The sequence below is a fragment of the Ambystoma mexicanum genome, chromosome 8 (genome assembly GCF_040938575.1).
Source record: "Ambystoma mexicanum isolate Mex_15411 chromosome 8, UKY_AmexF1_1, whole genome shotgun sequence".
In the NCBI taxonomy this organism is placed as follows: Eukaryota; Metazoa; Chordata; class Amphibia; order Caudata; family Ambystomatidae; genus Ambystoma; species Ambystoma mexicanum.
The window spans coordinates 587,303,915-587,316,099 of record NC_090929.1 but is presented as its reverse complement, the minus strand read 5'-3'; positions in this window follow the sequence as shown (position 1 = coordinate 587,316,099).

Below are 12,185 nucleotides of genomic sequence, written 5' to 3'. Positions count from 1 at the left end.
AAGCAAGACTTTTAATGTGTTTCAACTCTATCATATATTGTTTACATTTGATAGTGTCAATGATATGCTTATGAATACATATCACCCAAAAGATATTGCTTAGTCCATGTGCTAAAATCAAGCACTAAAGTAATACTTGAACAATCTTTTTTTTTAAATTCTTGTGTTTGAACTATCTTTCTATGTGTATTTATTATGGGCATCCACAAGTTTCACCTTCTTGAAATATTAAATTGCGGTTTTATGAAGACAGCTGGAAAAGAGTATTTGTGTCGGCAGCCAAATGTATCTCCAACACATGTGAATGCCAAGACATTTTAATTAGGGTTGTTCGAAGTTGCAGAACTTCGCCTTGACATGCTTCCCAAACTTTACTGTAAAACTTCACAAACTTCATGAATTTGGGAAAAGTTGCAAAGCAGAAAAGCATTAGTATATGTTTTGAGTGCATATGGATTTTTTTCGGTTATTATATCTGTATTAGACATAAAAAAAAGTTTAAATATAAATGTAAGGTTCATTTAACAAAAAGTAATGTGTACCAAGAGTGGGAATAGCAAAATGAAGGTACAAACACTCACCGTCTACCACACTACAGCTTCACCCACCAAACTATAAAAAGGTATACAAACTCACTCCATAGCACTACACATCCAATGTACACTACACTACGACCTCCAACCACCACGTGTAACAGATTTTATGAAACAGCCACTCCAGCCAGAGACTTCTTCCACTGACATTGAAGGTGACACACAGTTAAACACGCCTTTTTATTTTGTATTATTTAAACCCTGGATTCTTTCTTCAAGAGGCACCCAACCCATCTCAGACCCACCTTAACAAATACGCCGTGTCGCAATGGACCATGAACCAGGCCGGTGTGTAACAATGAAATATTTATTGATTTTTATGATTCAAATGAAAAATCAGAGCAAAACAAAATTTAGGGCAGCAACCACCACGGTGTGGCAATACAAATGCAAAATCTTATAATACAAAGAATTCAACTTTCTGACATCATCTACATATACCTTAAATAGAAATGTAAATTAAATCACTTTTCTTCACAAGCATAGATGACACAATGACACATAGGTTATGCACTCCTCCTGCAGCACTTCCCAAACAACTGCTAACTAAATTCTGTGTGGATGACAAATGAAAACCTTCAAAATGAGCAAAATAGCATACTCGGATTGCACTTGTTACTTGTAGATCAGTTTACACTTGCGGTAGGATAGATAGGACAGAAATTCATGTGGCTGCACTAAAGAGACAAGGAAGCTTACAGGCTACTAACCAGGGCACTAAAGCAACGCGAACACAGGTGAGAAGATCGATTTTGGGAGGAAAACAATGCAACAAAAATCACACACTGCAGAATTGCAATTTTTTATTTCACACAGGCTTTAAACTGGCAAACAGCTAAGAAAATGGATTAGCAGTCAAAATCGGAAATCGTTTTTTGGGATTGGAAACAAAGACACAGAACAGATAGGATGCTGAGGGGAAGGGATGACTCTTATAGGATGATGTTATGTTTTTTTTAATGGGAAATATAAATCGGATTTTAAAGAAAGCAAACTACACGGGGAAAATAGGTTTTGTTAGCACAATGATTAGTTCTACTGAAACTATATTTTAAAGACTATAATTGTGAAAGAAAGGCACTTGTCATGAGAAGGTTGACTTCGAATTACAACCAACTCACTGTGAATCCTTTTATAGGGAAATTAATTGAGTTATTCCAAATGATACTACGGATTTACACAGGTAACTGAAGGAAATTGAAAAGAAATATGCCAACAGATATAGACTAAACAGATTCTTCTAGGGAAAGGGTGAACAGAGGATACTGGCAATTTGGTAAATGACTAGTTTTTCTTTAATGGGATTTGAATAGGGTTTGAACAGGACGCAAGGTAAAATAGTGGGATTTGCAGTTTTTTGTGTACTGTGTGATGGGATACTTACAATGCAAGCTTGGGTTTGATAATTTGGACAGCCAGCAGGGTCTCTAGGTGGCTGGGCCACGGATCTGGTCACGGGCAGCAGGGTCAAGAGATCTGGTTACTGGGTCAGCTGGGCTCTCCTGGTTGGGAACAGCTGGGGAAAGTCAGGTCACTGTGGACAGAGGGATGGGTCAACTGGGCAGAGTCTGGTCACTGGATTCTCCTAAAGGGATCAGCTGCCTTTCCTCCTTTCTCCCTGGATTCATGGGATGAATATGGTTCTGAATAGGTGGTTTTGCATAGGTGGATCTGCATAGGTGGTTCTGCCTGGATGGGATCAGCTGCCAATTGGACCATGTTCTAGAGTCTAGGGATCTTGAAGGGTGAATTTTAAATGTTGAATCTCTCTGTGTCTCCCTGTCTACCCCCTATATAGGCAGAGTGACATCATAGAATTTTACAATCTGGCAGAAATACCCTGGACTTACCCCTTGAATGGGATAGCCCAGGTTACGGGTGTCCCCTCCTCCCTGTGGTTTGATTGGTTCCAGGGAAGTGTCCTCGCCTTATGTATGTGTACTTTTATGACTCCCTTTGTCTCACAAGCCTATTTTTCACAAAAGTGGGTTATGGAAGAAAACATCATATTTACTATAGTCACCATCATAAAAATCAGATAGGCAGATCCCATATTTTACAAGGAATATGCCAGTTCAAACACCAATTCTGTGCGATGTTGCCTTGTCCTCAGGCACAATTTTGCCATTTTCCAGAGAAACATATCATCTAAAATTCTGTAAATGGCTACACATAAGCATAATAGTATTTGGTATAGTTTCCCTAAGTTTAATATCTGTGCCATTTATGCTTCCCCCGAAATGCATTTGTTTCTGCCATTTTAGTTCACCACATGCCAGAGAGATGCACATAGTCTTATTGAGCTTGTCCAAAAATCACATTAAAACTGTCATAATATCACATTACTGCTTATTCAGCTTGCGGTGAAAAATGCCTTAAAGTATAAATGTCCTGCATTGTCAATGAGGTGGATTTGCCAAAGATGTGGTTGGTGCTGCCACCCCCACAATCCAAATTGTCTCCCCTGGGTCAGCTTACACAAGGGTTTCCATGACTCCCCTTTGAAGTCCTCGAGTTTGAATGTAGAGGAACTCACACCTCTGAGACAAAACACGGGGCTTCACCCCTATCCTTTGTCCTTGGGAGCAGTTCTGCCTGGCAGTCTGGGAGAACCTGTAATTATCTCACTGTCAGGCCATTAGAACAGGGCCCCTGCCCTTGCAGCCTTAGTCACTGGTAGGTGGGAAATTAGCCTTGCTGCCAAACTGGTTTGACAGAAATTTCCGGGCCTCAGCCAGGATGATTTGTCGTTTGGGGGGAAAACAGAGCCCAATATACATATCTTTGCAGCCCCTTTCCCCACATATACAATTGTGTTTCTGTGCAAACTACAGTATTATTTCACATTTAGGTTTCCCATTGTCTTTTTCTGCTTTGCAGGAGCAGATTTACCCATGTTCTTTTTCTCTCATGTTCATTTCACAAAATGTGTTTTTTTTGTTCGCACACAGCTTCCTTTGAATTTACTTTCTGAAAGGCTTTTTATAGATCTGTAAAAGCAAGGAAATATCAAGGCTGAGGACCACATAAGGAAATACACCAAACCCAGGCTATAAAGATTCACAGATCTTTAATCAACTATACAGTTACAAAGAAACAGAAATACAGATAGCTATCTGGCTCTCATTACATCACAATGAGTACCAGCTCTTCAGAGTGAGGAGTGAGAGTGATGGACATCTGGACATTCAGCTTTTTATACAATTCAGTAATATTGTCCAGCCCATCTAAAGGTTAATAATCTGTGGTCTAGAGTTCGTGCCGAGTTCACATATAACTCATACAATAATATGCACATGGATTACATAGGTTTGCGTTTCCAAAAAGTTACAATGGCAAATTGTATTCCTGGATTTAGCAGTAAGCCTCAGCACATATCCCTTCACAATGTAGTTCTGCCAGTGTCCACGCTCAATATTTGCATTACATTGTCCTCAATGTGTGTTCGTGGATGAGGCTTGTTAGTGCAGACAATCCTTAGACCACAAGTCATGCTTGGGACAAGGTCTCATTGCCTAGTCTAAACATTCGGCCCGCGGACAGTCTAACCATTAACTAGACTCAAAGGTCGGGAAGGCTCAGTTACAAGTTGGAAACACAGTCCACCATTTTAAAACGCAGACTCACATATGAACAGAAATCCTAAAATGGCGGCAAAGTCAATCTAAAATCGGAACTTTGCAACACGATTTTCTTCACAGAGCGACTAGGCTTAGGCCGATATATATCAGAAGGAGGCACAATATGATTTCCCATTTAACAAACCCTCCTTTTGGCCTAAGCCAAGCGCTAAACTACTATTAGTCACTTTACGAGTAACTCCACGTCTCAATGTCCATACAACCTGAATCACAATCATCAGAGATATCAATCGCCATAAGGTCTGTGACAGAAATTTCCTTCAACACAAATTCATTGGTCATTCTTTCTGGTGCGCATACCTTTTGTCCTAATGTTCCCATAGTTTGTGCACAACATCCTCCTAACACTGAACATATGACAGGAAGACATTGTATACAGCAACAGCAGAACAACAGAATACCCAGAATAATCGATAAGACTGAAAGTAGCTTCCATCCCCAAGATCGTAAGAAGTCCCAGAATCAAGCGCTAAGATCCCAATTTCCCTCGGGAACGTGCACTTATGAACTAAGGACGTGCAGATTTTGTATAGCCTTAAAGATGGTTGGGGAGGAATCCGGTACGAAAACGCAACAAGCGGACCCCACTAATTTACATACTCCACCACACTCAGCCAGGATGACGTCTAATGCCATCCAGTTCTGTAGTGCCACTAACCTTATCGCTTTCTGTTCTAGAGTCATGTTGTAGAGTATGTCAGTGGTCCAGTTGATAGTTCTCTCCAGTACTCTTGCTAGTCTTCTGATATCCTTAGAGTTTAGTATTTGTCCCCAAAATGGTACAAAGGATTTAGCTACGTCACCCAGAACTTGTGATGAAGTATCGCCATTCTCATCCCGCCTTGGACGACCCTTAGAGATTGCTATGGTGCTTGATATGAATACCCCTGGTAACAGAATTCCTAAATAACAGGTTCCCTGCCAATCCCTAGGTAGCCATGGGAAAGTAAACGAAGTAGACAGGTTCGCCTACATACAAAGGTCTGTCCTCACTGGTCAAGTTCACAACGTTGGTGTAACCCTTCAAATCAACCATTGACTGAGTACCATTCCTCTGTATGCAGAAAGAAACTGAATCGGGCTATGGTTAACAGTGTAGGAAGGTGGCGTGGCATCCCAATTGCCTATAGGAGCCATCTTGAAAGAGATCAAAGATTGAAAATGTCGAGACAGTCTATCAGAAGGCCTAATGGAAGCAACATTAAGCTTGCTCCTATTCGCAAAAAGTAAGCATCCCAGGGGCGTTAGAACTCGTTTTTCAAATTCACTCAAATTTGTTCCATCAAAGTTCCCCGAGATGCTATCATTCCATCGGCCAAAGAATAGTGCCCTTAAAGAAGCATAACATGCAGTAGTCAGAGGCAAAGGATGAATATACCAGCCCAACCCCTTGTCTCTATGTTGCGGTAAATGAGAGCAGACCCAGCAATTAGACCTGTTCAATATGGCATGTGTTGCATTCATTATGAGTAGTAGTGTGTTATTGTGGTAACCCTGTCTGTGTTGAGAGTCTCTAGGAGATAGAGTGTACAGATGCATGAAAGGTGTAGATACAGTGTGTACATTTTCAGTGGGCAGAAGAGTTTCAAGAGGATGTACTTCTTCCATGTACCAAAATCCTAAAGCAATTACTATTGTGAAACCGGTTAACATGATTACAAGAAAACAATACGTTTTAAGAGACCATGTATTCGATCATCCATTATCTATACTGGCTACACTGTCACTTGTTTGTTTCCTACGGGTGGAGGCGGTAGCAGGTATTGTTTCTTCAAAACTAAAAGCTCTGGAGTTCCTTTGCTGGCGATCTCCCGATCACGCATTTTCTTAGTCCTTCCCTATCCCTAGCCAACAACTTTCCTTTGTATGCAAAAGACAGGGCAAAAGACAAGCCCTACGATGATTTTCCTGTTGGCAGAGCCGAACCGTGCAGTAAGTCTAGCTCCCTGGATGCAGATTGTACCTTGTGACTCCTGGTACGGTGTGATCTGCGAACAACATGTTGTCGCTTCCTGATGGAAGTGGTGAATTCGCAACAGAACCTAACAATGGTGAAAAGGGATCTGTAGGTGAGTGTGGAGATAAAGCGGCTGTTTCCCCAGTCCCCATGGGCTCAGGGAGTGTCTCCGAAGCACTCTCAGTACTGCTCAATGCTGAATGATCGCTGTGAGCAGAGCAGGTAAGATTTTCGGATCGTGTGGCAAAGGGAAAGGAATCCTCTTGATGTGCGACGCATGTATCCAGTGCCTTTTTCCTTCCACCCGAACCGCAGTCTGTGTGGCCAGGAGGACTTTGTGGGGGCCTCTCCAGCGGGGTATAAGACAGGATGCTCGTTCAAACGCTTTCACAAGCACCCACTGCCCAGGTCGGATGCTGTGACCTGGCCCCTCATACTTTACTGGAAAGGCTTCTCGCACCTGTTGGTAAATCAAATACAGATTTTTAGTTAACCGGTCACAGTGGTCAGAAAGAAGTACTTGTTCAATATCCCTCAGGGCCCGGGGCATTGGAATATTCCAAATGTTAGCTGGCCTACCCATAACCACCTCGTATGTGGAGAGCCCAGTCTTAGTCTGTGGAGTGGTGCGCATAGATAGTAAAACTATCGGTAAGGCGTCCGGCCATTTCAATTTGGTGCCGGCACACGTCTTAGCAAGCTTGTTCTTCAAAATTCCATTGTGTCTCTCTACCAATCCAGCACTTTGAGCATGTCTAACCGAATGGAACCGTTTATCGATCTGTAATCCAGCGCATATCTGCAGCATTACAGCAGCAATAAAATGTGGACCATTGTCCGACCAGATGACCCTTGGCAAACCAAACCTAGGAAAATATTCTTTAAGCATGGTCTTCGCCGTTGTCAATGCTGTAGCGTCTTTCACAGGAAAGGCTTCAACCCATTTACTAAAGGCGCAAATAACAACCAATACGAATTTAAGATTATTACAACGCTCCATTTCAATGAAATCAAAGTGGATGACTTCAAAGGGGACAGAAGGTGGACCAAAACGACCCCTTGGTGTCAATGTACCCTTTCCCATATTATGCTGTAGGCAGATCATACAAGCTTGGACAAAACGTTCAGCTGTTGTCGAGATTTTATTGTTCACCCAGACTTTTTATAACATTTGGAAAACCTTCCTTGCACAGATGTGGGTGGGCCCATGAGCCATTGTGACCATCATGGTAATGTACGCGTCTGGCAGCCTCCATTTCCCCTCTAACTTGTCCACCCAACACCCGTCATCATCCAACCTTGCCAAACCCTCAGCCCATTGCTTAGTTTCTTCTAACGTGGCATCGGCTTGGATATTCTTTACAGATTCAATACCCTCGTCTATGGTACAAACATTTGTGGCTTCCCTTGCAGTGTACATTTCTGAATAGAGATCAGTGGCAGTTTGGCTATCTGGTCAGTGAAAGCATTCTCTTTTCCTACATCATTTATGATTTTCTGATGCGCTGCGCATTTCATGATCGCTAACTGAGTGGGGAGTGCAAGCGCTGAAAGTAACCGCATCAAGGAGCCATATTGGATCTTTGTTCCATGTGAGGTCAAGAAACCTTGTTCTGCCCAAAGTCTACCGAAGTTGTGAACTACCCCAAAAGCATACTGACTATCGGTATATATATTTATTCTAAGCCCTTTGGAAAGTTCACAAGCTCGAGTCAATGCAATAATCTCTGCAACCTGCGTGGAGTTATGCGTGATTCCCTTGGTTTTCACAATCGTGCTTAATGTGAGGATGGCATAAGCAGCCGTGGATGTACCATCCGGAACTTTGAAACAGGAGCCATCGCAAAACAGCTCCCCTTGTGGGTCATTCAAAGGAATGTCTTTCAGGTCGATCCTGCCTTTAGTCTCTTGCTCTGTGGTGTAGAGGCAGTCATATGACACTTCGTCACTGCAAGCAGTATCTTGCGGGAAAGGTAATAGTTCAGCCGGATTCAATACACAACACCTTTTAATTTTGACATGTGGTGCACACAAGATCAATTCATATCTCGTTAATCGTGCGGACGTAGGGTGTTGTGTTTGTGTTCTATTTAGTAGAACATCTACAGAGTGAGGTACCAACAAGGTTAAATCATGGCCTAGGACCATACCCTTGCTCTGTTTTACAGACGCAGCAACAGCAGCGACAGCTCTCAAACATCTTGGCAATGCGCATGCAACAGGATCAAGGGCGGAAGAAAAGTAGCCGCACGGCCTATTCTTCCCTCCATGTTCCTGCGTTAATACAGCCAAAGCACATCCATCACGTTCATGCACATACAACTCGAAGGCCTTTTCATAATTTGGTGTGCCCAAAACTGGTGCTGAACACAGTGCAGTCTTGAGCAGATCAAATGCTTTATGGTGTTCCAGGTTCCACGGTAATGGCAAAGAAATGCCCTTTTTTGTCAAAGCCAACATTGGTTTAATCACTAGCAAAAAATTGGGGATCCACTGCCTACAGTAAGAAGCCATTCCTATCAAGGCTCTGACCTCCTTCTGTGTATTTGGGACAGACATGCTAGAAATGATTTTTATCCGTTCAGGTGTCAACCTTCTTCCCTCCTTTGACAGGAGATATCCTAAATAGGCGACCTCCTCTCGACAATATTGAAACTTTTTGAGTGAAGCTTTGTGTCCATGTTTTGCTAGGTGAATAAGCAACAACACGCTGCCCTCCTTACAGGCACTTTCTGAGTCAGCAGCTAAAAGAAGATCATCTACATATTGAAGCAATGTACATGTGGTAGGCAACTCGTGTGTATCAAGCTGCTCTTTCAATGCCCTACTATAAATGCTCGGACTTTCCGTGTACCCCTGTGGCGCACGGGTGAATGTAAACGAGCGTCCCACTAGGGGGAACGAGAACAGGTATCTGCTAACCTTGTGTATAGGAATGCTAAAGAAAGCATTCTTAAGGTCTACTAAAGTGAGTAGCAGAAGCCGGGATCATGGTTAGTATCGTCGTCACATCAGGCACAATAGGAAATTGTGGAGCAACAATCTCATTGATAGCACGTAAGTCAATGATAAAATGAAAAGGAATTGCATTATCGCCTTTCTTATACACAGGCAAAATCGGACTATTACACAAACTACCTGCAATTTCCTCAATTACCCCACGGTGTACAAAATTAGAAACTATACACTTCAAAGCTTGCTCGCCATCAACTGAAATCTTATACTGAGGAATACGTGACAACTTTACTCTGTGTTTCAAAATGATTTTAACGGGCTCAATTTGTAGAACACAACCTCATTGTCATCAATCGCTCATAAACACTCCGAACATCACTAAATTCCGGTGGCAAAGGTCTAGTCAGGAACTGAGAGACAGAAAGTTTCTGTGGTGAAATCGTCAAACGCACTGCATCCGAAGAACAATGAATTACCGCATTTAGTTCTTTCAACAGATTCAACCCCAACAAATTCTCTCCCCAGATCGTTGTCAAAAGAAATGGACAGTGATCCGTAAATGGACCTAATATAATCGGTACCGGCGAAGAAACCGGACAAACTACTGGTGTACCAGAAAACCCTACAGAAACATTGGTTTGCCCAGACAGTGGAATGTTTGGAACCCGTGAATGGTCAATGGAACACTTCTACGCTCCTGTATCTATCAAGAATAGATGTTTCCTATTTCCCACTATCATTTCAACGTAGGGACCTTTCTGATTAATGGGAATAGGCATCAGTTCCAAACCCTGCTTCGGGCAATCCTAGAGAAACAAAATGTCATCAAAAGGAAGGTCTTCAGAGAGATATGCAGTAGAAGGATGATCAAAAATGTTTCTATTATCCACACTCGGAGACTGATTATCCTGTGAAAAAGGTTGTGAATTCTGAGAAAACTGACTTCTACGAGGACCCCCTGCCCCAGGGCGGCTTCTGGATCGTCTACCCATGATACCAAATGTGTTATTCGACCTCTGCTGGAGGATCGGGCATTGTACTTGCCAATGACCCTCTTGCCTGCAAAAAGCACATTGGTTTGCGTGTACAGGACCCAACGGCACATTACTTTGTGGAGCATACTGTCCCCTAAATTGTGATTGAATGAAGGCCTGGTGCCACTGAGCCACCTCCGTATGTACCTATTCCTGCTGCTTTACCTCTTCCTGCTGTCGTTCTTCCTCCCGTAGGAATTCCTGATCCACCTATCGTTCCTCCTGCCGAGTTCACATATAACTCATACAATAATATGCACATGGATACATAGGTTTTCGTTTCCAACAAGTTACAAGGGCTAAGTGTATTCCTGGATTTAGCAGTAAGCCTTAGCACATATACCTTCACAATGTAGTTCTGCCAGTGTCCACACTCAACATTTGCATTACATTGTCCTCAATGTGTGTTTGTGGATGAAGCTTGTTAGTGCAGACAATCCTTAGATCACAAGTCATGCTTGGGACAAGGTCTCATTACCTGTCATGTGGATACGGTCCTTCCTTGACAACAGGACCATGCACGTCTTCTCACCTACAGCAGCGGCAGACCTAATCCCTATCACCTGTGGAGTACCACAAGGTTCCTGTGTATCGCCCACTTTGTACAATATCTTTACAAAGCCATTATTCGACAAACTGGACCATCTGTCACCTACACTAATTACGCAGATGACACCCAGATACTCCTACCACTATCTGGTACCTATGACACAGACGTCTTCCGGATCAATGAAGTCTACACCATCATTCAGGCATGCATGGCCACTCCCGGCCTCTGCCTGAATGATGATAAGACTGAGCTGCTCATAGTCGGCTCACCCAATAACATACTAAAACTCAGTCCCAACTACACTAGTATCCATATAGATGGGAATAACATACCCATAGCCAAAGATGTAAAAACCTTAGGGTTTTACCTTGATGCCAATTGTAACCTTACTAAACAAGTAAATATGACTGGCTCAGCCACTGCCTAGACAGGTAAGCTGATCAGGGCTCGCAGACCTTTACTATCCTCCGGCAGCTGCCTCACACTGGCCAGAGCACTTATACAATCTAAGCTGGACTACTGCAACGGCTTATATCTAGGGGCCAACAAATATATAACCAACAAGCTGCAGATTCTACAAAATAACGTGCTCAGAGCAGCATTAAACATACCCAAAAGAGAGCACATCCCTGCTACTAGAAAACACTGTAAGTGGCTGTCCATACAAGAAAGAAATTGACTTAAAAACCATCTGGCTTACCCACAAAGCTCTGAACCATCGAGCCCCACCTTATATTACTGACAAATTTACCCATAAATTGTCAGTCAGAACCACCAGATCTACCAACACCTCCTGCCTTGTGGTGCCCAGATATAACCTTAAAAAGGCGGGCGGAACCAGTTTCCCGGTTCTTGCAGCCCAATTATGGAACACACTTCCACACAACATTAAATCCACACAATCACTCAAAGAATTCAGAAGTCATGTCATCTCATGGTTACTGAACAAAAACCTACCCTAAAAACTGTTCAACTCTGTGACTCCAGCAGATCATTCACACTTTGCATTGATCACTTTTATATTGTACATACGCATGTGTCTTGCTTCGCTGTATATCTGTACACATCTGTATTATGTACACATCTGTCTTATGTGTCTGCTGTATTATGTATTTGCTGCCTACCTGTAATCATATGTAACCATAGTCTGTATTTCAAGCACCGAGATACCCCAGGGTTATGTGCGCTATATAAGCAAAATAAACAAACAAACAAACAAACTCTCAGAATGGGTGTGAATGTGAGCCAAACAGCAAAGTATAACAACTCCAAAATATTATATTGGCCAGTCATAGTTCCATAAAAATAAAATACTTTACTAAACTAATCAATTGTACAAATAACTATTTAAATACACTATAAATATCAATCCCTTTAAAGGAAAGACAGAGAAATGCAGAATGCAATGATGCAACTCTGCGTACTTAGCATGGAAGAAAAACAGACAAGAACTGC